Below are 23,958 nucleotides of genomic sequence, written 5' to 3'. Positions count from 1 at the left end.
GCTAAAGGTTTGTCAATTTTGTTTATCTTTTCAAAAACCAGCTTAGTATTGCTGATATTTTCTATTGTTTTTCTGGTCTCCATTTCATTTATTTCTGCTCTGATCTTGGTTATTTCCTTCCTTCTGTTAACTTAGGGCTTAGTTTATTCCTCTTTTTCTGGTTCCCGGAGGTATAAAGTTAGGTTGTTGATTTAAGGTCTTTTTTTTTCCTGACTGTAGATATTTATCACTATAAACTTCCCTTTTAGAACTTCTTTTGTTGTATCCCATAAGTTTCAGTATGTCGTGTTTCCATTTTCTTTTGTTTCAAGATATTTAATTTCCCTTTTGATTTCTTCTTTGACTCACTGGTTATTCAGGAGTATGTTGTTTAATTTCCACATATTTGTGAATTTTCCAACTTTCCTCCTATTACTGATTTCTAGTTTCAAACGATTGTGGTCAGAAAAGATCCTTGGTATGATTTTATTCTTCTTAAAGTTGTTCAAACTTGTTTTGTGACCTACCATATAGTCTCTCTGGAAGTCTATTCTATGTGCACTTGGGAAGAATGTGCATTCTGCTGCTGTCAGGTGGAATGTTCTCTATTTCTTTATGTCTGTTAGGTGCATTTGGTCTAAAATGTGGTTCAAGTCCAATGTTTCCTTGTTGCCTTTTTGTCTGGATGATCCATCCGTTGTTGCAATTGGGGTACTGAAGTCCCCTACTACTACCGTATGGGTTTCTATTTCTCCCTACAGATCCGTCAGTATTTGCTCAACACATTTAGGTACTCCAACGTTTGGTGCATATTTATAATTTTATATCCTCTTGAGGAACTGACAGCTTTATCATTATATAATGACTTTGTCTCTTGTTCCAGTTTTTGACTTTCAGTTCGTTTTTTCGGATATAAGTATAGCTACCCCTGCTCTCTTTTGGTTTCCATTTGTATAGAATATCTTTTTCCAACCCTCCACTTTGAGTCTATGTGTGTCCTTAAAGCTGAAGTCAGTCTCTTATAGGCAGCATATTGTTTTTCTTTATCCATTCAGGCATTCATTGTCTTTTGATTGGAGAATTTCATCTATTTACATTTAAAGGAATTATTGATGGGTAAGGACTTACTAATGCCATCTTATTAATTGTCTTCTGCCTGCTTGGTAGTTACCTTGTTCCTTTCTTACTCTCTTGTTGTCTTCGAGAACTGATGATTTTCAGTAATAGTATGCTTTGATTCCCTTCTCTTTATCTTTTGTGTAGCCACTGTAGATTTTTGTTTGTGGTTACCATGAGGCTTACAAAAAACATCTTATAGATATCACAGTGTATTTTAAGCTGATAACAACTTAATTTTGGTCACATACAAATATGCTACCCTTTTACTCCTCCACACACATATTTCATGTTTTTGATGTCACAATTTACTTCTTTTTATACTGTGTTTCTATTAACAAATTATTGCAGCTATAGTCATTTTTAACACTTTTTTCCTTTAACCTGTACACTAGAGTTAACTGTATACTAGAGTTAACTGATTAACGCACCACTATATTACAGTCTTAGAGTATTCTAAATACGACTATATACTTACCTTTACCCGTGTGTTTTATATTTTCATGTTTTCCTGTTCCTAATTAGCGTCTTTTCATTTCAGCTTGAAGAACTCCTTTCAGGCTTTCTCATCAGGCAAGTGTAGCAGTGATGAATTCCCTCAGCTTCTGTTTGTCTGGAAAAATATTTCTCTCTCCTTCATTTCTGAAGGACAACCTTACCAGGCAAAATACTCTTGGCTGGCAGTTTTTTCTTTCAGCACTTTGAATATATCATCCCACTCTCTCCTGGCCTACAAGATTTCTGCTGAGAAATCTGCTGATGGCTTTATGGAGGTTCCCTTGTATGTAAGGAATTCTTTTTCTCTTGCTGCTTTTAAAATTCTCTTTGTCTTTGATTTTAGGCAGTTTTATTATAATGTGTTTTGGAGTAAATCATTTTAGGTTGAAATTTGGGGGGAATTATGAGCTTCATGAACTTAGATGTCCAATTCTCTCCCCATATTTGGTAAGTTCTCAGCTATATTTCTCTAAATAAGTCTTATGCCCCTTTCTCCCTCTCTTCTCCTTCTCGGACTTCAATAATGTGTAGATTGTTTCTCTTAATGGTATCCCATGGTTCACTTCTTCATTCTTTTTTCTTTGTTCCCCTCTGACTGGATAATTTTAAATAATCTGTCTTTTACTTCACAGATTCTTTCTTGTGCTTCACCCAGTCTGATGTTGACACTCTTTATTACATTTTTCATTTTATTCATTGTTCATTCATTCTTCAGCTCCAGAATTTCTATTTGGTTCTTTTTTTATGATTTCTGTCTCTGTTAAGCTTCTCATTTTGTTCATTTATTGTTTCCTGATTTCACTGAATTGTCCTTCTATGTTTTCTTGTAGGTCCCTGAGCTTCCTTAAAATGACTATTTTGAATTCTTTTATCAGGAAAATCACAGATCTCCATTTTTGGGGGGGTTGGTTACCAGAAAATTACTGTGTTCTTTTGGTAGTGTCGTTTTTCCTTGATTTTTCCTGTTCCTTGAAGTCTTGTGTTGCTGTCCTTGCATTTGAAGAAGGAGTCACCTCTTCCCATCTTTACTGACTGGTTTCAGGAGAGAATACCTTCCTTCAGCCCTGTTAGGGATTCTGAGGCTTTCTTAGGTCTTTTCTAGAGATATGCCTACTCCACACTTCTTGTTTCCTTTTGTGGGGTAATTCTTAAGACTGTATGCCTTCTGTGGATCCTGCAAAGCCAGGTCAAGTGCTGACAGCCTCCTCTTTGCTTTCCCTAGGGCAGTACTGAAGGCTCAGGTTTGTGTGGTTACTCCCAATCCTACAGAGTCAGGCTGGCTTTCTGCACGTGTTCATTAGCCATCTGCAAAGGTTCACTCTTGCTGCTTCAGGGGCACACACAGGGAGGCGGCCACAGGGTGGAGTTGGGGGGTTTGTGTGTGGGTGAGGCACATGGAGTGTTGGAGGTGCCTGTGGGCCTGTTGTAGGGGACTCTAATACCCCACTTTCAACAATGGATAGGTCATCCACACAGAAAATCAATAAGGAAACACTGGATATGAGCCAAGTAAAACCAAGACAGATCAAATGATTTGTCCTAAGTCACACAATTAGTTCATGCAGAGTTAGACCTAAAAATTTAATCGTACTAAGCCTTCATAGGACTGTACTATTATATGCCTAATGCTCTCTTTACTTATTCAGGAAGTTGAAAATTCATTTATTCAAAATATGTATCAGCTATTTTTTTTAAAGTAGATACAGTGCTAGGCAGTGGCAATACAGACGGTAATAAGGTGGCCCTCCATGGCTGGGACTAAATCGTGGAGTGAGAGAGGCATAAAAAAATTATTAAAATGATATAAATGACAGTCCATCTACTACTCAAGTCACAGGTACAATACTTAGGTCTTTATTCAAAATCTCTGTATTAAAATTTTAGAACAAACTTGCTTAGTTATTTTTCCAATCCCAGAGCAAAAAGAAGAAAGAAAATATGAGGTGATGATGAGGTTCTAGAGGGTATATAAACAATAATGTGAAGGGACAGCTAACAGGCTGGGAAGGAAGAGAGAGAAAAGAATACATATACACACATTATATACTATATGCTTTTTACACCACATATATCAGGCAAAAGAACCCAAATCATTGCAGACTAAGTCCATTTAATGAAGGGGAAAAATTACGTTTCACACCCCAACACACTTTACAAATACTATAATACATTATGCTACTTGATATTAAAAATGTTTAACCATAAAATAACCCCCAAGAAATGATTATGGGCCACAACCTGAGCAGCACCAGTGGTGGGCCTCAGAAGAGTGACATCATCATCATGGTGAAAGAATCGTTTTCTATCACCCTCGTCGCCCCCAAATGACACCGATTTTGACAATCACCCATGGACAGTAGTGCCCCTGTGGAAGTCTGGGAGTCCAGCGAAGAGATTCCAGCACACCAGTGGAGCAAAAAATATCCAAGGCTGCATGCATTGAAGAGGTTAACAGGAACAGTTTCCATTACCTGCATCCCCCCTCCCCCCAGATGGCAAGGCTCAGTGCCAACAGGGACCTTCGTGGCCCATGATTTCTCCCACGGGGGAAAGTGCGAGTGTGTGAGCAAGTGCCCAGCTTCCCCAGTGTGCAGGATTCTGCCAAAAAGACCCACTTCTTTCTCACCCTATCCAGAATACTGAGTCATGAACTGCAGGACAGCCCGGGGAGGGGGGGGGGCAGGGCGGACACAGCAGTGAGTGGCTGGGAGAACAGCAGCCAGGGCTCAAAATGGAATGCACCAAAGGGATAGGGATCCTACTAACAGCTTTGCAAACTCTATCAGAAAGCCCGCCCATGAGCCCATGACATGTTTTAGGCAGCTGCAGCACAACATTGAGGCATCTAAGATGCAAAATACAGAAGAATGACAAGAGACAGGGAAATAGAATGATACTGTAGAGAAACTGTGTCTACCTTACAATTTTGCCTCCAGAATGCTCTAGGAAAGAGAGCAGGTAAAACGGTCAAATAGCGAATAAATGAATCCTGCTCAGTTTTTCTATTAAACTTTGTTTACATGTAAAGCAGGGATTGGAATCTCAGTAACACCAAAAAGCATTTAAAGCATGTATTCATTGAAAATGTATTAAAACAAAAACTGAGTACATACTGTGCACCCCGCATTGTGCTAAGGCACAAGAACGACAAAGATTATTCAGACACCTTCTCTACCTGCAAGTGTTCAGACTGGTTAGAGAGAAAAACAATTAAATAAACCAGATAATGCAATATAATTACTACTTTTAAGTAAGTATAAGATACCATTTACACATAAAGAAGGGACTGATTATTTTTTTCTGGGAAAGTGATCTTTAAGCCAAATCTAAAATAATATAGACAAGATGATGAGGTGGACAGAGAGGAAAGTCCAGGCAGAGGGAACAGCACGTGCAAAGTTAGGGAAGAGCAAAGCTAAATACACCCAGGGAATTGCAATTATTATGGCATTTGTGGGGTATAAGAGTCAAAGAATAAGGCCTGAAAGGACTGTGGGGCTTTGTCACAGAGAGCCTTTGTTGTGTGCCACTATAAGGAGGAACTGGACTTTGTAATGAGCATAAGAGGAACTACTGAAGAATTCTAAGCAAGGTAGTAATATGATTAGCAGTGAGGACAGGGAAGAGGAGAGTGCTCTGTCAACCATTTTGCAATAAGAATCAACAGGATTTGGTATCTGACCACTTAAAGGTGGGACAGAGTGGTGGATAAGGGAGAGCGTAGGGTCCAGAAAGATTCACAGATCTCTGATGTTATCATTTGAGTAACAGCGGCTCCAGAGGAATAGGAAAAGAAGAGAGGGGGGTTAGGAAAAAGGCAACACATATATTCGGGGACATGTGAAGTCTCTGGGGCCTGTGTGACATTCAGGTCCAGTCAGAAATAAAGGGTTAGAGCTCAGGAGAACAGCATCAGCTGGAGATAAAGAATTGAGAGTCAACGTCCTAATTGAAACAATGTGAGTGACTGAAGTCACCTTGGAAGATAATAAAACATGAAATGAGATAAGGACTGAGAAAAGAATTCCGGAAAATTCAGAAACTTCTCAACTTGTGAGTGTTCAGATTACAAACAAAACCATGAACTAAAGCCAAAAAAGAAAGCATTGGCTCTCCCTGCTACCAACAGATGGTGCTAGAGCTCACTTGCGAAGATTATCACTTTGGAACAACTTTCAGATACCCATTAGACTCCAAGGAGCAGAGCCTCTGAATTAACACCTGAGTGCAGATGGATAACAAAGGAAAGGCAGGATGTAAACCAGGAAAGCAAAGCATCATGGTAGCCAAAGGAAGAGAACATTCTTAAAAAAAAAAAAAACAACAGTGATCATTACAAAACAAACATTCATTCAGCAAACAGACAATCTACAAAGTACTAGAAACTCTTGTTAGTGCTGCCAAGTGGATTCCAATTCCTAGGACCCTATGTACAGCAGAGCAGCACCCTGCCCAATCTTTTTGTGCCATCCTCTCACCTTCCAGCACTATATCAGACAATGCTCCATTGCTATTCACAGGGTTTTCATGGCCAGTTTTTCAGAAATGAGTAGCCAGTTCTCTCTTCCTAACTAGAAACTCCAGGTGATAAAAATTCAGTAGTGAAAAAACACAATCCAATTCCTCTAAGAGCTTACAAGTAAATACATAATACCACACCAAGAGACACATGAACTCCAAGAGCTTACTATATAAACGCTTTGACACAGACACATACATATGGGAGAGAGAATACTAATGTTTTAAACTGACTCCATAATACATTTTATAAGAGACAGAGGCCTAAATTATTAAAAATTACATTCCAGTGTTATTAATTTTGATTATCAATGATTCTCTGACTTCAATTTGGTTAAATCAAGTTGAAAATTAGAAGGCAATCATGAAGCCAAAGAAATCCAGTCATCCTCAGAGGAAGAAGGAAAATGAATGAGGGATCTTGACTCAGTTTAGTATTAAAGATATGCATGGGACCAATTACCTGTTAAAGGGAGATGCATGAAATATTTTAGAACTAGGTTACAAGCCCCTTCAAGAGATACTGGAGAGAAGTAAGAAAGGTTGGGGGTGGGAAGAGAGACGTGTTGCAGCAGAACCAAGTAAGTATTCTAAGTACTTACTAGAAAAAATAGTGTGATTTAAGTTAAGTCTAGCTGACATAAGTCTGTATCAGTTTTATCATTCCAGCAAATAATCTAGGTACAACATATTTCAACATAGTATATGACCTGGACTATACACACACTGTGAGAAGAAGAAAGAAGTTCCTATGTCTAGCTAGCATATATAGAGGCAAGAGGCAATTAGAAGTCAGGGTACAACCAAACAAAACTGATTCATATTGGTATCTCAAATTCTTATTTTTGCAGTAACAATTTATAAACTTTATAACAAAGGCTGGAAATCTTATATGACTTTAATAAACATAATCAACTACATACATGTATTCATAAATACTCGCTTAATGAGAGGAAAAACAGCCTCATCTTATTTGGATAGTTGAGGAACTGCTACCAGAAATGCACAAACTCATTCACTGGAGAAAAAAGGCCTGTAAACAATTCCACTATCTCTTCCCAATATATTTACATACTACCTTTAAAAAAAAAAAAGGTCTTCAAAAATAACTAAATTTTAATATGCCACCAATTTAAAAAAAATAAAAATAAAAACCTCTGGTAATGATTTGTTTGAGACATATAAAAAGAAACAGCCAAAATGAGGAAATAATGAATTAAGTTTTCTTTTAAAACAAAAGTGCCTCTTTGTTATGGATTTGGCAAAACTGCAGAAATGGATTTATATATCTACCCCTCCCTCCTTCTCTCTCCAGCTCCCCAATTTGTATACAAGCCTAGTGTTACTTAAGCTAACAGGGTACAGCTATAACTCTCCAGTTAGGTAGACACAGCTTAGAAAATTAGGTCACAAGGTTGCCACGGGGACTCCAATCATCTGTCTGGCAAGTTTGTATGACTTCCTCCTCCCTGTGATCCTGTTAAACACTGCCCAACAGGCAAGATAAGGGAAAACTTAGCAGGGCTTTCTATAATAGCTACAAAAATATTTGACCCACATCACTAAGAACGTGGGAAAACTCCGACACTCTTATCCTTCTACAGTCAACATAGTAATCAATGGTTCGATAAATATTTATTCAGAAGCTTTGTGCACGGAATTTTTTTTTTTAAAGTTCAGTGCCAATCGTGGCCCAACCCATACGTGCTGACTTAACGGTTTAAAAACAGTTCTTGACCCTGTTACTGAACAAGCTCTTTGCAATGCAAAGAAAGAAGTTTTTTGAAATAGATAGTTATGAATCTTTCATTCATAGTAGCTAACTAGAAACACATGAGCCAAACACATTGTGGGGATCATTTCAATGGTGTGTAATTTGAGAGGTGTGTTAGAAAGTGCTAGGCTCCACTAAAGGAGGAGGAGTCCACATTTTTCTTTCTTGTAAGTAAAACGCAAAGGCAATGTTGCTTCATATGGCGGTCTTAAAGTTACCCATATTCTCAACTCAAGATAAAAGAGATATTTCCCCATCTCTAAAGATTAGCACTTTACAACCAACCTGAAGTCTTCAGTATGACTTCATTTTAGGAATAACGGCTTTTTCATTCCCAAAAGTTTCCAAGAAAAAAATATTAAATAGTGTCTATAAAAATAACACAAACCATACTTGTCTGATCTGATCTTAAAATTGGCCTTAACAGTTGAAAATGTTTCAAAGGGAGTACTGGTATATTATAATTTTTCCCAAAGCTGTTCATAAATAACAAATGCTCCTTTGTGGAATTATTGTAAAATCATACATAATTTGGAAATGGACTTATTTTATAAATCCACAATATCAGTACACTTAGAAAAATATAATACAAAATGTGAATATCTTCACTCTCTTAGAAATTGAAGAGAAGGAAGGAAGGAGGGAGGGAAGCAGGAGGGGGAAGGAATGGAGGAAGGAAGAGATCAGAAAGGTTATTCTGCGGCCGGCCCCGTGGCTTAGCAGTTAAGTGTGCACGCTCTGCTACTGGCGGCCTGGGGTTTGGATCCCGGGCGCGCACCGACGCACCACTTCTCTGGCCATGCTGAGCCTGGGTCCCACATACAGCAACTAGAAGGATGTGCAACTATGACATACAACTATCTACTGGGGCTTTGGGGGGGAAAAAAAAGGAGGAGGACTGGCAATACATGTTAGCTCAGAGCCGGTCTTCCTCAGCAAAAAGAGGAGGATTAGCATGGATGTTAGCTCAGGGCTGATCTTCCTCACCAAAAAAAAAAACAAAAGAAAAAAAGAGAAAGGTTATTTATTTTCCACATTTTTGACCATTTATCTAGAATTTTATGCTTTTAAGTTTTTATGCTTCTTTTAATCTAGGTTTCTGACACTGTGCATTCAGTAAGGATAGCAACCTTCTCTGCCTTGTTAATTACAGTATCTTCATTTTTAGTAATATGTCTAGCACTTAATAGGCACTTAACATTTTTTTATTGACAGATAAATTTCACTAACTGAAACAAAATTATTTTCTATTAAAAAAAGCTGTATATGTCCAGGACTGTTAGATCAAGAAATTAGATTGGGTTGAATTAAGCCAACGAGCACGCTAAAGGTTTAGGCAAATTCCTAATCTTGCATAACTATCTCATAAACACACATCACAAGGATCACTGGAGGAAGTTGAAACGGATCAAACAAGATTCATCACCACGTAGGCAAACAACATTCGCCCTCACATACAAAGGACAGTTCAATATGTACTTTACTGTATTCAATATGCATTTGTGTACACACTCCTCTTCTACAATTTTTCTTTTAAAAGAAATTTTACCCCACTATTATCCTCCCCAGTGATTGCTATGGTTGACAGCAGTAACAAAACCTTAGTAATTAGAGGGGGGGGAATAGGAAGCTGAAATGACCACAGCTAGAACCTTTTAAAAGTTCTTTCAGGAAAAAAAAAAAAAAAAAAATACACTCTTAGCTGAATTAGTTTCTTTTGCCTTAAAAATTAAGCCATATTCTCAAATCAACCCTTTGCAAAAATCTACAGACTCCTCCCCTCCTTTGGAAGAGAGAAAAACCCAGCAGGCTTGAATCAGCTACCTCACCTAAAAGGCTTCCCCCCAAATTCACATCCGCTCTCTCAGGAACATGGAACTAGATCAGCCTCCACGGACAGCAAGCATTTCTTACACCTATAATCTAAAAAATCTAATTAATGTCCACATTAGCCTAATAAAGTCAATGTTAGCTAGAAAGATCTGGCTGTTAAATCTTGCAAGAACAGCAATGTCCATGTTCAGATCCCAAAGTCTTTTATTTTGCGTTTATTTATTAAATAAATACTTAATATATACTTCTACCAAATAATACACTGTTCTTTACAGTATATATAATCAAAGTTCCCCTTTGTAGCTCATGAACAGCAAAAGCACAGTGGTGATGAAAATGGCTTACAGGTTCTTGAGAAATTTTAGTGTTTCTACTTTTGTTACTGCCAAACTATTTCTATCAGATTGTACTACCACCAGTTTTCCCCATCACTTTACCACTTTATCCATTAGTTTGGAATCTGTCAGTTGGATCATGTAAATGCCTTTGAAAACCAAAAATATAACATAAAATACAATTGATAGCCACTGGGTTAAATTATCCCATATTCTCAGGTCTTCTATTCTGTAGCACAGTGATAGCTCACAAAATCATACCTCAAATATTCCATTAACCTCCTGGCAGAGAGAGAAAATGAAAATAACTTTGGAAACGGATATAGGTCAAGGGGGGAGGTAAGATGAAGAGAATTTTATTCCTGTTTGAAGACCCTTTAGAAGGCCATGGAGGATTCTACACAAAATTATGTTTTATACTATATGACTTCGCTTGGCACACATTTGAATTCAAATCCTAAAACTCCCTACAGTGTTAAGCAGCTAACAAAATGTAAAAAATAGTCTGAAATATATATTCTAATACACAAAAAACACTATGGTGGATCTTTCCTAATTAGTAAAAAAACTGAATGGTGTTAAGATGCATTCCAGTTAAAGTTAGTCACTGTTAATGTATTTACTCTGGACAAGATTTCATTATCTTCATAATGAGACTTCACTGCTTCCAAAATGATTTACTTACAACTCAAATTAGATGAAGGTGATGAGGGCTTCAATCACTCCTTTGTTTCAAACTCTCTAGCAGCCTAAACTTTACCTTCACCATCATAACCACCATGAATGTCTCTTTTATTCGGATTTCACTCTCCATGGGTGAGATCCCACCAGGCAGTGAGAAAGAGTTAGAATAGTAACTGGAAAGATAGCAAAGTTATGAAAGATACATTTTTCAACTAAAGTCATCTGACGACTGAAAAAACCTGTCTGACGCTGGGGCTAGAGGATGCCGTAAAGCTGGGAGGAGGGAAGCACGATGGAGAAGGAGTGTCGAGGGAAAACCCACATGGTCATTTATCTGCTTCAAGATTTTCACAAGACTGTTTTCCTCATGAGACCATGGCAAGTAGCAAGTTTTAAAGCTGAAAAACGTGAAATATGGCCAAGTGCATGGATGTTATAGTAAACGGTGCTAAAACTTTTTGTTTCAATAATTTGGATAAGAAACATACAAAAAATTAAAATAACATAAAAAGAAAAGATACTTGAAACAATTTATTCTGTAATTCTACAAAGATAGCAAATATACCACCTAAACTTAAATGAAATTATAACTTTTTTATATTATTATTTATACATTGTTGTTCAGGCTTGACTATCATGGATTATTCATTTAAATATAGAAGAGATAAGACTTCAAGCAAATCTGTCATGTCATGCACATTAAAAACTTTTAGAGGGCTATTTTCCTCAATAATAAAAATACCCTCTTTAATATACATTCTTCAGGCATACATATTAATTCCACACCTTTACATTCATGAGTATCACGTGAATAACGCTACAAGATTTGGCCCAATTACTAGATTTTTATCACAGAAAGAATTCCACTGCTTCTAAATTATTCAGAATCTAACAAGGCCCCACAAAAAAGCTAAATAAAAGAACTATCAATAAAATTAATGTCCTCTCTTGATTAAAAGGATCCTGAGATGTAAAAAAAAATAACACTAGTTTGTAGTACACAAAATATATAGACTTTACATCAGAAGTTCTGATAATGTAGATAAGTACACTAAAATAATAAAGACAACTCAACCTAAAGATAGGGTTTCTAAATCAATATTTCTAGATTAGAGAGTAATATTTTTAAATATCAACATACAGTTGGTCATAAAACAGTTCAAGTTTTGAAAACACATTGAAAAGAGAAAAGGGAGATTACTTACACACACACACACAAACACAAGCAAGATAAGGATGCTTATATGGGGAAAAATAATCTACAAAGCTATAATAACATTCCATTTTCTTCCATATATGAAATTAAATGTTATCTTCCCTCTCTATCATCACAGGTATATCTTTCTTCAAATAGAAAAGTCAACATACTTAAACCTATCTTATTGTATGTTCATGTCTAAAATTATCATTAACTTCAACTGTCAAAATTATTGCAGAAAATTAAACAAATTGTATTCAACATCTTTCCAAAAGCAACATATTTCATGCATACTTTTCTTTACAGATTTGTTTTGCCACTTACACTTTTTTAAATGTTTTATTTTCTAATGAAAAATATTAGAAACAATTACAATATTATAAAACATAAATATTAGAATCAAAATTAAAAATTACAGAGTGTTTAATGATCACAAATATATTTCAGACACTGGAAACATTCTATTGTTGCATTAAACTAATAAATATATCAATAATATCCATGTATTTCTAGAACAAGGAATAATATTCTAATGGTGATAGGTAATATTCTAAAGGTGCTAATAAAAGATTTTCTAAATAAAATGAAATTCATATCAATAGCTTTCAAGAAAGGACTTTAAAAATACGTTTTTCTCAGGGGCCAGCCCCGTGGCTTAGTGATTGAGTGCGCGCACTCTGCTACTGGCGGCCTGGGTTCGGATCCCAGGCGCACACCCATACACCGCTTGTCAGGCCATGCTGAGGCCGCATCCCACATACAGCAACTGGAAGGATGTGCAACTATGACACAACTACCTATTGGGGCTTTGGGGAGAAAAAAGGGAAAAAAAAGGAGGAGGACTGGCAATAGATGTTAGCTCAGGGCCAGTCTTCCTCAGCAAAAAGAGGAGGATTAGCATGGATGTTAGCTCAGGGCTGATCTTCCTCACAAAAAAAAAAAAAAAAAAGCACACAGAGCCTCCTACTGAAGAATACCAATCAATAAAATATAGCACAAAAAAAAATACATTTTTCTCTTTCCTTAAATATAAACTTCTTTTCCTTCTATGATCTTCATTTTTTTCTATTTTTTCTTTCCTTTTTTCCTTATATTATAAATACACTTTCAGCTGTAGAACTCTGACTTCTTATCAAGCACATGATTCATTCACTTAATAAATTATTTTAGCACATTCCTAAATATTATGTTTCTGGTTCTGTTCAGAAACTGTTCATGGTTCTTAGAATTCTGGATTGGCTCAAATAGGACTAGATCGTGCCTTTGCAGGATATTACATTCTTATGTTGCTATGCTACTAAATATAACAATGGTTTGAGACAGGGCCTTGATTTCACCCAAAAACACACAAGTCCTCTTTCTTAATAAAATCACTTGAGTATCACAGGACTGAAAAAGAACACAAGAATTCATCTACTACATAAAGGACTATATTTAGAAAGTCATATGATTAGAAAAGGAGATTCATGCAATTCTTAAAACAGGTTTGGTATCTTTATTCTCTCCTACTACCATGTAATGAATACTCTATTGTAGTGTTACTTACAAAAATGAAAAATAACTGGTTATTCAGTTCTTTGTAATAATCCTGCAGGCTCTGTATGTAAGAATGTACAGAATTTCCCAACTCCCATCATGCCCAGCCATTCTGCACATGTCAAACGTATCCATCTTTCTGCCTAGAATGTCCTGGAGTCCTACCTCATACTCTCAATTCTTGGCCTCAAAAATTCATCCTATAAAACTCAAATGTCACATCCCCCAACAAAGACATTTCTGACTCCTCAACCACAGTGAGTCTCTCTCTTTCATATACTTGGATATACATATATATATACACATGTATTTTTTCACTTAACCTACCCCCCAGCAACTGCGTTAAGTAAGTACTATTATCATTTCCACTTCTTAAATAAGAAAACTATGGCAGATAAGTTCTCTCTGATTTCAAAGTCCATTGCTTGTTTGTTTGTCTAATATATACTCCCTTTAGCTCCACTCTCCACTGAAATGATTGCCTGGCTGCCTCCATTCTCTGGGTTCCCCGATGACAGAAAGCCGAGACCCTATCTTATCCATCTTTGCATTCCCAGTGTCTGGCACAGAACAGATACTCAACAAATGCTCAACATGATGAATGAATGAATAAATGAAATGCAATAAAGCTCAAATTCCTCTATGAGGAAAAACTCATCCCCTTCTAAACATTCTAAACATACTTCTATCAAAAGTATGATAGCAAGTGCTAATTTCATTCAACAAACATTTAGTGAGTGTGTATCATATGTGATGTGCTGTGCTTAAAAATAATTGACATTCAGTTCCCTGCCCTCAAGAAACTTATAATTCAGTGGGGAAAAGGGATCAACAACTAGCTAATGCCACGATTATTTGTTTTATTTTTCCTAATCCTCCATAATTTCATCTCTTAAAGGAAACTCATTCTTTATAAACATGTTCCAACGCCTCATATTTCTGGGTCAGTAGGATGTGGATGAGTCAACAGAAAAAAAAAAGTTAAAAAAATCTCCACGGATCTCAAAAACACAAGCTTCTGAGCCATTCTCACTTAGCTCAGTAGTCATTTAAGTGGTGTCCAGTGTTAAAGAAAGAATAACCTCAAGGATGCCCAGATACTGTCCTTGTACTTTTTCTTTTATAAGATTCAGCACAGCCAAGTGTAAAGAGCACGGGTTTTGGAGTCAGAAAGATCAGGGTTCCCATTTCAACTCTGTCTCTTTCTCCTCATGTGGACCACAGGACACGTCACTTTACGTTTCTGAGCCTATTTCTTACCTGTAATCTGGAAATAAGGAGACTTGCTGTAAAGAGCTCTTTTAAGAGTTAAAAGAGAGAATGTATATCTGCCACACCAAAGGCACTAGTTTTATTATGTCAGATCTAGCCAGATGATTCTTGAAGGCTACTGGTTCTAACTGTAGTATAACAACATAAATACTCCTGCCCCCAACGTCAATGATGCAAAGTGTTTACCAAAAGAAAGGTACTTGAAAAAAGCCACTCGTGGCAAGAGGAGTGGCATGGGATAAGATTGAAGACTATACAGTGAGGAAGTCTCAAGTTTCTAGATGGTACAGACATCATCTGCCTCTTCTCAGCATAGAACCTTGCAAATCCGTTATTTCAGATCCTCTTTGTAAAAAATAAAACTATTAATTATTTCCTGTGGTTAGATCTAAAAGAACTGACAGGTGTTACTCTGTATTAACAATTCCATTTTCCACAAAGAAGAATCTCTGAGTTAGTGAGGAAGAGGGAAACAAATTACGTATAACGTCCAGGAACCAATCTTGGCACACAGTCTAGGTAATACTACATTTTATTTTCCAAGTCATTTCTCATCTGTTTATTTTAAGCAATTTTGCAGAACATGTAAAAAAAAATCAACTAAAAACACTTTCCTTTCAATCCTAAACCTAATTTATAATCTACTTGACTTAAAAACCACATTTACTTGGTACTGGTACAGCTGGAAGTCCATAGGCAAAAAAGTGAATCTAGAGACAGACTTTACACCTTTCACAAAAATTAACTCAAAATGGATCACAGATCGAAATGTAAAATATAAAACTATAAAACTTCTAGGGGAAAAAAAAGATAAAATCTAGGTGGCCTTGAATTTGGCAATGAGTTTTTAAATACGACACCAAAAGCCTATCCATAAAATTAGTAAGTTGGTCTTTATCAAAATTAAAAACATTTGCTCTTAAAAGACACTGTAAAGAGAATAAAAAGATAAGCTAGACTGGAAGAAAATATGTGCAAAACACATATCTGATAAAGTGCTTATATCAAAAAGATACAAAGAATTCTTAAAACTCAACAATAAGAAAACAGATGATCCTATTAAAAAATGGGCAAAAGTTCAGAACAGACATCTCACCAAAGAAAATATACAGATGGAAAACAGCATATGAAAAGATGCTTAACATCAAATGTCATTAGGAAATGGCAAATTAAAGCAACGAGATATTACTACCCACCTATTAAAATGGATGAAGTCCAAAAAACTGACAGTATCAAATGCTGACAAGGATAAGGACCAACAGGAGCTTGCATTCATTGCTAGTGGGAATACAAAATGGTACAGCCACTCTGGAAAACAGTTTGGCATTATCTTACACAGCTAACCAAAATCTTACCATATGATCCAGCAATCACATTCCTAGGTATTTATCCAACTGATTTGAAAACTTGTCTACACAAAAACTTGCCCGTGAAAATTCATAGCAGCTTTATTTATAGTTGCCAAAAACTGAAAGCAACCAAGACATCCTTCAATTGATGAAAAGATACACAAACTGTGATACATCATACAATACAATATTATTAAGTGATTAAAAAAAACACAAGAAGACATGAATGAACCTTAAATGCATATTGCTGAGTGAAAGAAGCAAGTCTGACAAGGCTATATGATTCCAATTATATGACATCTGGAAAAGGTAAAACTATAGAGACAATAAAAACATCAGTGGTTGCCACGGAGAGGGGGTTAAGGGAGTGACAGGTGAAGCACAGAGGATTTTTAACGTGTTGAAATTACTCTGTATGATACTTTGACACCATAATGATGGATACATGAAATTATACATTTGTCAAAACCCACAGAACTTTACAGGACAAAGAGTGAACCTTAACATATTCAAATTTTTAAAAAATCATTTAGAAGGTCAGGGGATCCAGGGATGGAATGCAGATTGTGACAAAAGGATCTAACTGTCTTATAGTGTGCAACAACCTCACTAAAGGGGATAGGAGGAAAAGGAGCAGAATCTGTAAGACTAAAAGCAAAAGGAACTGCACACAAGCACTGCACTCTAGTTGATAAAGTTGTTTCCCACTCTCTGTAAAGAGAGAACAAGTTAACAATTTCAATACTGCTACACACATATAATGGAATTGAACAATTAACTAAATGGATAGCAGGTGGTAGAAGCCAGGTTCCTTCTCACTGTTGGAATGAGTTTACAGATAAGCAAGGCGAGAAGGCCAGAATGATATAGGTGGTAATGCATTAGGTTGAGTAAGAAACATCCCTATGAACTCATATTTAGGTTAATACAGATACACATGGTTACACAAAGAAATATGTACAGATAAGTGTACACAGGTGTACAAGTGTATAAGTATACACAGGTTTGTATATACACACATATTTCCTGCTCTGTCAGATGAGAGGGCCTAGAAGCAATGACACCCCAGTAGCAACAAGAACATCTAGCACCCAGATCTTGACTTCCAATACCACTTCCGAAGAAAATGAACCAGATTCTTTCTGGCTGATTCTAGGATTGGGGCAGGACATGGAAACACACAAGACGATCCTGAAGCATTTTTTAATGCTAGAAAGTAAGGAAGTGATTTTTAAAAAAAACTCACATTGTTGGAGATAAGTCAAAGGGACACAAGGGCCAACTGAAAGAGCTCCCAATGGCCAAAGCTGGAACCATTTGAGCAACAAAATAAAGTAGTACTGGATTATAACCCAAAGTATAAAATATATACCATGAGTCCAGACCACCATAAGTAAATCATTGAATCAATAAATAAATGGGAGAAGAGAGAAATCTGCCACGCAGAAGAAGTCCAAATAATTTACACAGATACTCCGCCCTCAAGGAAGAGAAACACAAGTCTCCACTCCTTAAGTCTGGGCTGTGCACAGGGACACTCGTCTAAGAGCACAGCATGGAAAGAAAGAAGAGAGTAACTTTTCAGTGCAGAAACCTAACAAACACTACCTCAGCCAGGTGATCAAGAGGAAAATCAACAGTGATAAATCACGTTGATAGTGTGTACTCTCTATGTGATGTGATAAAAATCGCACTTTACCTCTGTGATCTTCCTCCCAAAAACCTGAAACCTCACTCTGATCATGAGAAAAACCATTAGACTAATTCCAATAGAGGAGCATTCTACAAAATACCTGACCAGTACTCCTCAAAACTGTGAAGGTCATCAAAAACAAGGAAAGTCTAACAAATTGTCACAGTCAAGAGGAGCCTAAGGAGACACGACAACTAAGTGTAATGTGGTATCCTGGACGGTAGGATCCTGGAACAGAAAAAAGACATTAGATAAAAACTAAGGAAATCTAAATAAAGTGTGAACTTTTGTTAATAATAACATACAAATACTCCTTCATTAATTGCAACAAATACTAATATGTTAATAAGAGGGGAAATTGGGAATGGGGGTATATGAGAATTCATTGTACTATCTTTACACTTTTTCTGTAAATCTAAAACTGATCTAAACAATAAAACATATTTTTAAAAATCCCATTTAAGGGGGCTGGGCTGGCAGCATAGTGGTTCAGTTCAGTGTACTCTGCTTTGGCAGCCCGGGTTCACAGGTTCGGATCTCAGGCGCGGACCTACACCACTCATCAAGCCATGCTGTGGCAGCAACCCACATACAAAAAAATAGAGGACGACTGGCACAGATGTTAGCTCAGGGCCAATCTTCCTTAAACAAAAAGAGGAAGATTGGCAACATGTGAGCTCAGGGCCAATCTTCCTCACACACACACAAAAAAATCCCATTTAATAATGTATCTAGAAAACACTGAAGAGATTGTAGTGAAGCACTGATGAACTTCACACTATCCCTGCATATATTCAACTCAAAATGTTTGCAACTATTCTGTTACAGAGTTTTTCTTAAGAAAATATTTTCAACCACTAACAGCTGCAAACAATTTCACGCAGTAATTCCCAGCAGGGATGTACTATATAGCTGGAGTACTTTAACTAAAATTCCACTTTTTCCCCTTATGTACCATTGCAAATGTCTGCAAGTTTGCGACCTATCATTAACTTATATTGTTTTGTAATGATCCAAATAACTACCAACTATGTTTAATACAACTCAGAAAAGCTAACCTAAATTTTACATAAATCAAATCAGTGCTAAAATATTCATCTAACAAAACTTCAAGTATCTAAAGAGAGAACTTGAGAAAAGCCATCATCTTCTATTCTGGATACTATGTTTTCTTATACAAACCATAGTTCAAGTGAGCTGCTGCAAAATTAAAATAGATAAATGAAGAAAACAGGAGAGTCAGGAGAAAAAGAGTAAAAAGCAGTGGGAGAATGTGTCTGTAGTACAGTGTAAGAAATGGAAAGGACTAGAATTTGAAATGTATCAAACAAAACAGTGAAAGCAGAGAGTGGTAAGCCTACATCATAGCATAAAAAAGAAAAAAACTGATATCTGAAAAGTATCAGCATAGATACAAAATTGAAAGCAGGAAAAGCTAGAAATAAAAACAAAATGAAATCTTTCCATTTGTTTAGAGACAAGCAAAGTGTTTAGAAACTAGATTCTTGATAGGGAACAAACAAGAAGACATTGCCCTAAATACAACTTAAAGTATTCCCCCACTATTAATAAAAGGCTGAAAATTACAATATAATCTTATTCAATGACATTAGAAAGTGGGAGGAAAAAAGATTACAAGAGTATGTACCACACGTGAACAGTGGTTATCTCAGAGTAGTGGAATTAAAAGCAAGTTCTCTTTCCTTTTCTTTTCTTTCTGCTGTGAAGTGAATGGGAATTCTTAAAAGTCTTCATCTACGAATTTGGCACTAAAGGCATTCTAAATGTTATTACATTTGTGATACATTCTACTCTACACTTCAAGGGGCAAGTCTATGAAGTGCATTATTTTTCAAATTGTAAATAAAAGTGTGAACCCATGACCAAAAATTTTCCATACCAGCAACTTAAGAACTATAGCAATAGGTCCAGAAAACTCCAAATCCAAATAGAAAACCTATGCTAGGTGAGAAAGGATGACATTGACTTTCATTTCAATGACCATATGATCTAAATTACTAGCTCACACTTTCCAAAACCCAAGTCGCTGCAGAAGAACAGTATCCTTTCAACGGAAATAAATTAGAAGCAATACACAACACAGTTACTTTGTTGTTATGTGTATATTATATATATATATATATATATATATATATATATATATATATATATATATATAAAGAAGCCTTCTGGGAATCCTAATTCTCCTCTCTCCCTAAAATAACAAAGCCAAGATCTAACTATTCACATGCTTCTGAAACCAAGTCCTACCTGAACTCTTAAGATATTAGCTATTCGTCTTATTAGCTGAGTCCAAAACTGAAACCTTTAAAAGAAAAGCAATAACACAGTTCCTTGAAATACACTTTGTAAAAGAGGATTCCAGTTCCTAATGCTCTACCGCTCTAGATGTCTACGGATTTCAGATCCTAACACTACAATGTCCTACCCTCACAGAGATTCCAGCAGTACTGTGGGTGCCAGGGGAAAGGAAGGATTTGAGAACAATCCGTGCAAAGATTCTGCAGACAGGTAGTCCTTGAAAGGAAAGCAAACACAGTGAGCATGGGAGGACCGAGCAACGTCTACACAGGTGGAGAAATCCACTCCAAAGGCATTAATTGACAAGGACACCAGCAGGGCTGTCTTTCCAAAAGTAAAAGGCTGAGGGAGTAAAGTGGCGGAAGCTAAGAAAGAAAAGTCAACAGGAATTAGGAGTGTCAACTATTCAAAAACAATGAGCTATCTCATTTCGAGAGGGTATACGATGGCGGGACCTTGTCCCAAAGTGTCAATTTCAAAAGACCCACCCATTTGGGTCTCGAAACCCCAAGTCTAAGATAAGCGGGGAGAAGAATACTCGTTCCGCAGCCGCCCCACGGACCAGATAAGCGCAGGTGTATCTGCAGCAGCTCAGGTTACCAGGAAATATTACGGGGACACTGTGGATCTTCTCTGCCCAGCCCTCCCGGAGCCGGGGGGCGCGGGGAGGCCGGGCGGGGGCTGGGGAGGCGGCGGGGCCACGGGGCAGCAGCTGCCCCGAGGTCCACTAGGACCGGGCGCGCCCTCGCACACCTGGCTCCCAACACCAGTTGAAAGCAGTCAAAGTGAATGAAGGCAGCGGCGGCGCCTGGCACCGCTCCATCCCAGCACACAAAGGCGGATTTTAAAATCCAGGGCGAGTTCCAGCCGCTGGACACCGGCAGGCGCCTTTCGCCGAGGGGCTCTTACCTCGGATCCGCCCTCGGGGCCGCAGCTTTCCCCGGAGGCGCCTCGAGCCCAGACGAGGCAGGAGACGGCCAGGAAAAAGCCCCCGACCTGGACCGCGCCCTCCAATGCTCCGCGAGCCGCCGTCTGCGCGGAGCTGAGGAGCGGCGATCTCCCGGGCGAGCACAGCGGCGGCCCCGCGCCGGGCGACACCGCCTCGCCCGCCGCCGCCTGCGAAGTCTGGAGCTGCCCGCGCGCTCGCCCGCTCGCCGCCAGAGCCAGCCGCGCGCCGCGCATGCCCAGTACCCCCGCGAGGAGCGAGCGGGCGAGCGCGCGCCGCGCGGCCGGGAGCGGACTCCGCTCTCCGGGTCTTGGCGGCAGCCGGGCGGCGGAGTAACTGGTCGACCCCAGCGCTGGAGGCGAACGCGCCGGCGGGGAGCGCTGGGCGGGAGAGGGGCCCGAGGAGAGGCGGCAGGGCGCCGCGCCAAGTTATCAAGGCCGCGATCAAAGTGGGACCAAGGTTCCGAGCCAACGACAGGTTTCCAGAAGTGCCCTAGCAGGACCGACTAGCCGCTGGGAGACGCGGACGGGGAGCAGAGCGTGTGGAGAGGTGCGCCCCTGGGCAAGGGTTGATGCCCGGGGCGGAGGGAGCGCTCCACTTACAGCCTCCCGGATCCTGGGGCACAACTCGCGGCCACTATTGTGCGGGCGGTAAGCCAGCCGCACCCAAGGACCGGCCAGCCCTCATCGTCCTTCTCCGGCCCTCCCACCTGTTTTCCGCCTTTTGTAGCTTTCCTCTTTTTTGTGTCAACTCATGCCGCAAACTGGTGGCACCCGAGAGTCTCCATTCGGTCCCTGGGGTCTCCAAACTGGGGGTCCTTAGTTCCTGCTAGCAAGCCCAGACCCGCTCGCGCGCCTGCCTTGGATCCCATTTTGCATGTAACTCTTGCCAAGAGCTTGATGTGGTTTGAAAGAGCGGAGGCTTCTTCACTTAATGCCTCTCGTAACTTAACTAACTCTCATTACTTTCGCCTTCTCCCTGAGGAGCTCGCGGAGCCACTAAATGAGAAGTCCTTCCATCTGTGAGCATTGTATTTTCTTACTGTTAAAACACTTGGTCATTGCTATGCCTCCAAACCCATTCTGAATTCTTTAAAGGCAATTGACTCCCTGAAGTCAACGACAGACTATAAACTTGGTTAAAATAGATTGGACCTGCTCGCTTTATGAAGCAAGGAAAAAGAGCAGTCAGGGGAAAGTGAGATTTCAGACCAAGGTGGAAATTAAAACTATTATGCTAAAAGTTGGAATAGGTCTCAAGTCCAGTCCTCTATCTTAAACAGGAATCCTCTCACCAATGTTTTCGCCACACCACCATCCACTTAAAAGAGATTTTTCCAATATTGGAAATCTCTTTTTATCAATATTATGTATAATCATGATTTATTGAATATTTACCTATTCCAGAAACTAAGCAACTTTTGTATATTTTTTTCTAATCCTTAAAATAAGATAGGCCTGGGCCGGCCTGGTGGCTTAGCGGTTAGGTGCGCGAGGCCCGTTGCTGGCAGCCTGGGTTTGGATCCCGGGCGCGCACCAACGCACCGCTTCTCCGGCCATGCTGACGCCGGGTCCCACATACAGCAACTAGAAGGATGTGCAGCTATGACATACAACTATCTACTGGGGCTTTGGGGGAAAAAAATAAATAAAAATTATTAAAAAAAATAATAAGATAGGCCTTATTATAGCTATTTAGCGGGAAAATGAAGCTCAGAAGTTTCATTCCTTTTGCCAAAGGCAATGCTGATGCCAGAATTAAAATCCAGGTCGGCTTAACTCTAAGTCTGTATCATCTGATTTGTGAACATCAAATCAACTTCCCTTGACTTACACCACTGGTGCTGGTTCTGCCCCTAGAACCACACAAAATTAAACTTATTCCTTATAGACATTGCAAGCCTTGAAATATTTGAACCAAACTATTATGTACTACAAGAAGATCTTCCAGTACTTTCCTCTTCTTCAAAATCTCGGTATCCCTTCACTGTTCCTCAAAAGGAATGATGAGCCCTCATAACCACACTACTTACTCTCTTTTGAATGTGCTTTGACTTTCATTTTCCTCCTTAAATTGGGCACTCAGCAGAGAACACATCCAAATACAGTGGGCCGAGAACTAAGTCACCAAGTGATCAGCAGCATACTGATACTCTGATCCAAGCATACCTAGACAATAAGGCATCCCAAATCTGTATTCAGTTTTTCTTTAGCAAACATATTACCTCGAGTCAAATAAAACATCCAAGTCTATTTCACATGAACTAGAATTAAACCATATTTTCCACTTTACATAGTCTATACTTCAACAATTCTATATGTTTAAACCTAATTTTTGCCTTTAATCTTTATTAAATTTTATCTTGTTTGTTTTAGGACATAATTTCAGATTTAAAGATGTTATTATTAGCAATCACTTTTAACTCATAGGTTTAATGAACGTGCCTTCTTTGTTTCCACTTAAGTCTAATAAAAAACACTGATATAAAATAGGCTTAAAAAAGAGCCTTGCAGCCCTCCACCAAAAATGATCTCCAAGACAACAATCACTTATGAACCAACACTTCTCAAGATCAAGAATATTTGAATATTTGAATATTTGAATATTTACCTATGCCAGAAACTAAGCAACTTTTGTATATTTTTTTCTAATCCTTAAAATAAGATAGGCCTGGGCCGGCCTGGTGGCTTAGCGGTTAGGTGCGCGCGGCCCGTTGCTGGCAGCCTGGGTTCGGATCCCGAACTTTAGTTCATGTAACCATACTATAACCAACAAGGATTTCATGAAAGGTGTTCTAGATGCTTTGCTAAAATGAAAATTTACTGTCTCTAACATCCCTAAATCTACCAGTCCAAGTGACTATTTAAAAAAAAAAAAAACTGAGCTAATGAAACAGGATCTGTTT

At 38.4% G+C, this 23,958-nt stretch overlaps 1 protein-coding gene across 3 annotated transcripts in view; it reads right to left on the bottom strand.

The window, feature by feature from the left end:
* The window catches only part of EPS8 (EGFR pathway substrate 8, signaling adaptor), a 170,256-nt gene extending 149,070 nt beyond the window's left edge, over positions 1-21,186 (bottom strand). For 2 of the 3 annotated variants that reach the window (XM_014791344.2, XM_087442703.1), the window contains exon 1: positions 21,017-21,153. The gene's annotated coding sequence lies outside the window, so the exon portion shown is untranslated. Of the gene's footprint in view, positions 1-21,016 lie in introns of all 3 variants that reach the window. The other variant, XM_087442704.1, reaches the window with a different exon arrangement.
* Between the last annotated feature and the right edge of the window lie 2,772 nt (positions 21,187-23,958).

Source organism: Ceratotherium simum, chromosome 17 (assembly GCF_057802395.1).
Source record: "Ceratotherium simum simum isolate JZ-2026a chromosome 17, ASM5780239v1, whole genome shotgun sequence".
In the NCBI taxonomy this organism is placed as follows: Eukaryota; Metazoa; Chordata; class Mammalia; order Perissodactyla; family Rhinocerotidae; genus Ceratotherium; species Ceratotherium simum.
Note: the sequence above shows the minus strand (reverse complement) of the source record. Positions and strands in the feature narration are given on the sequence as shown.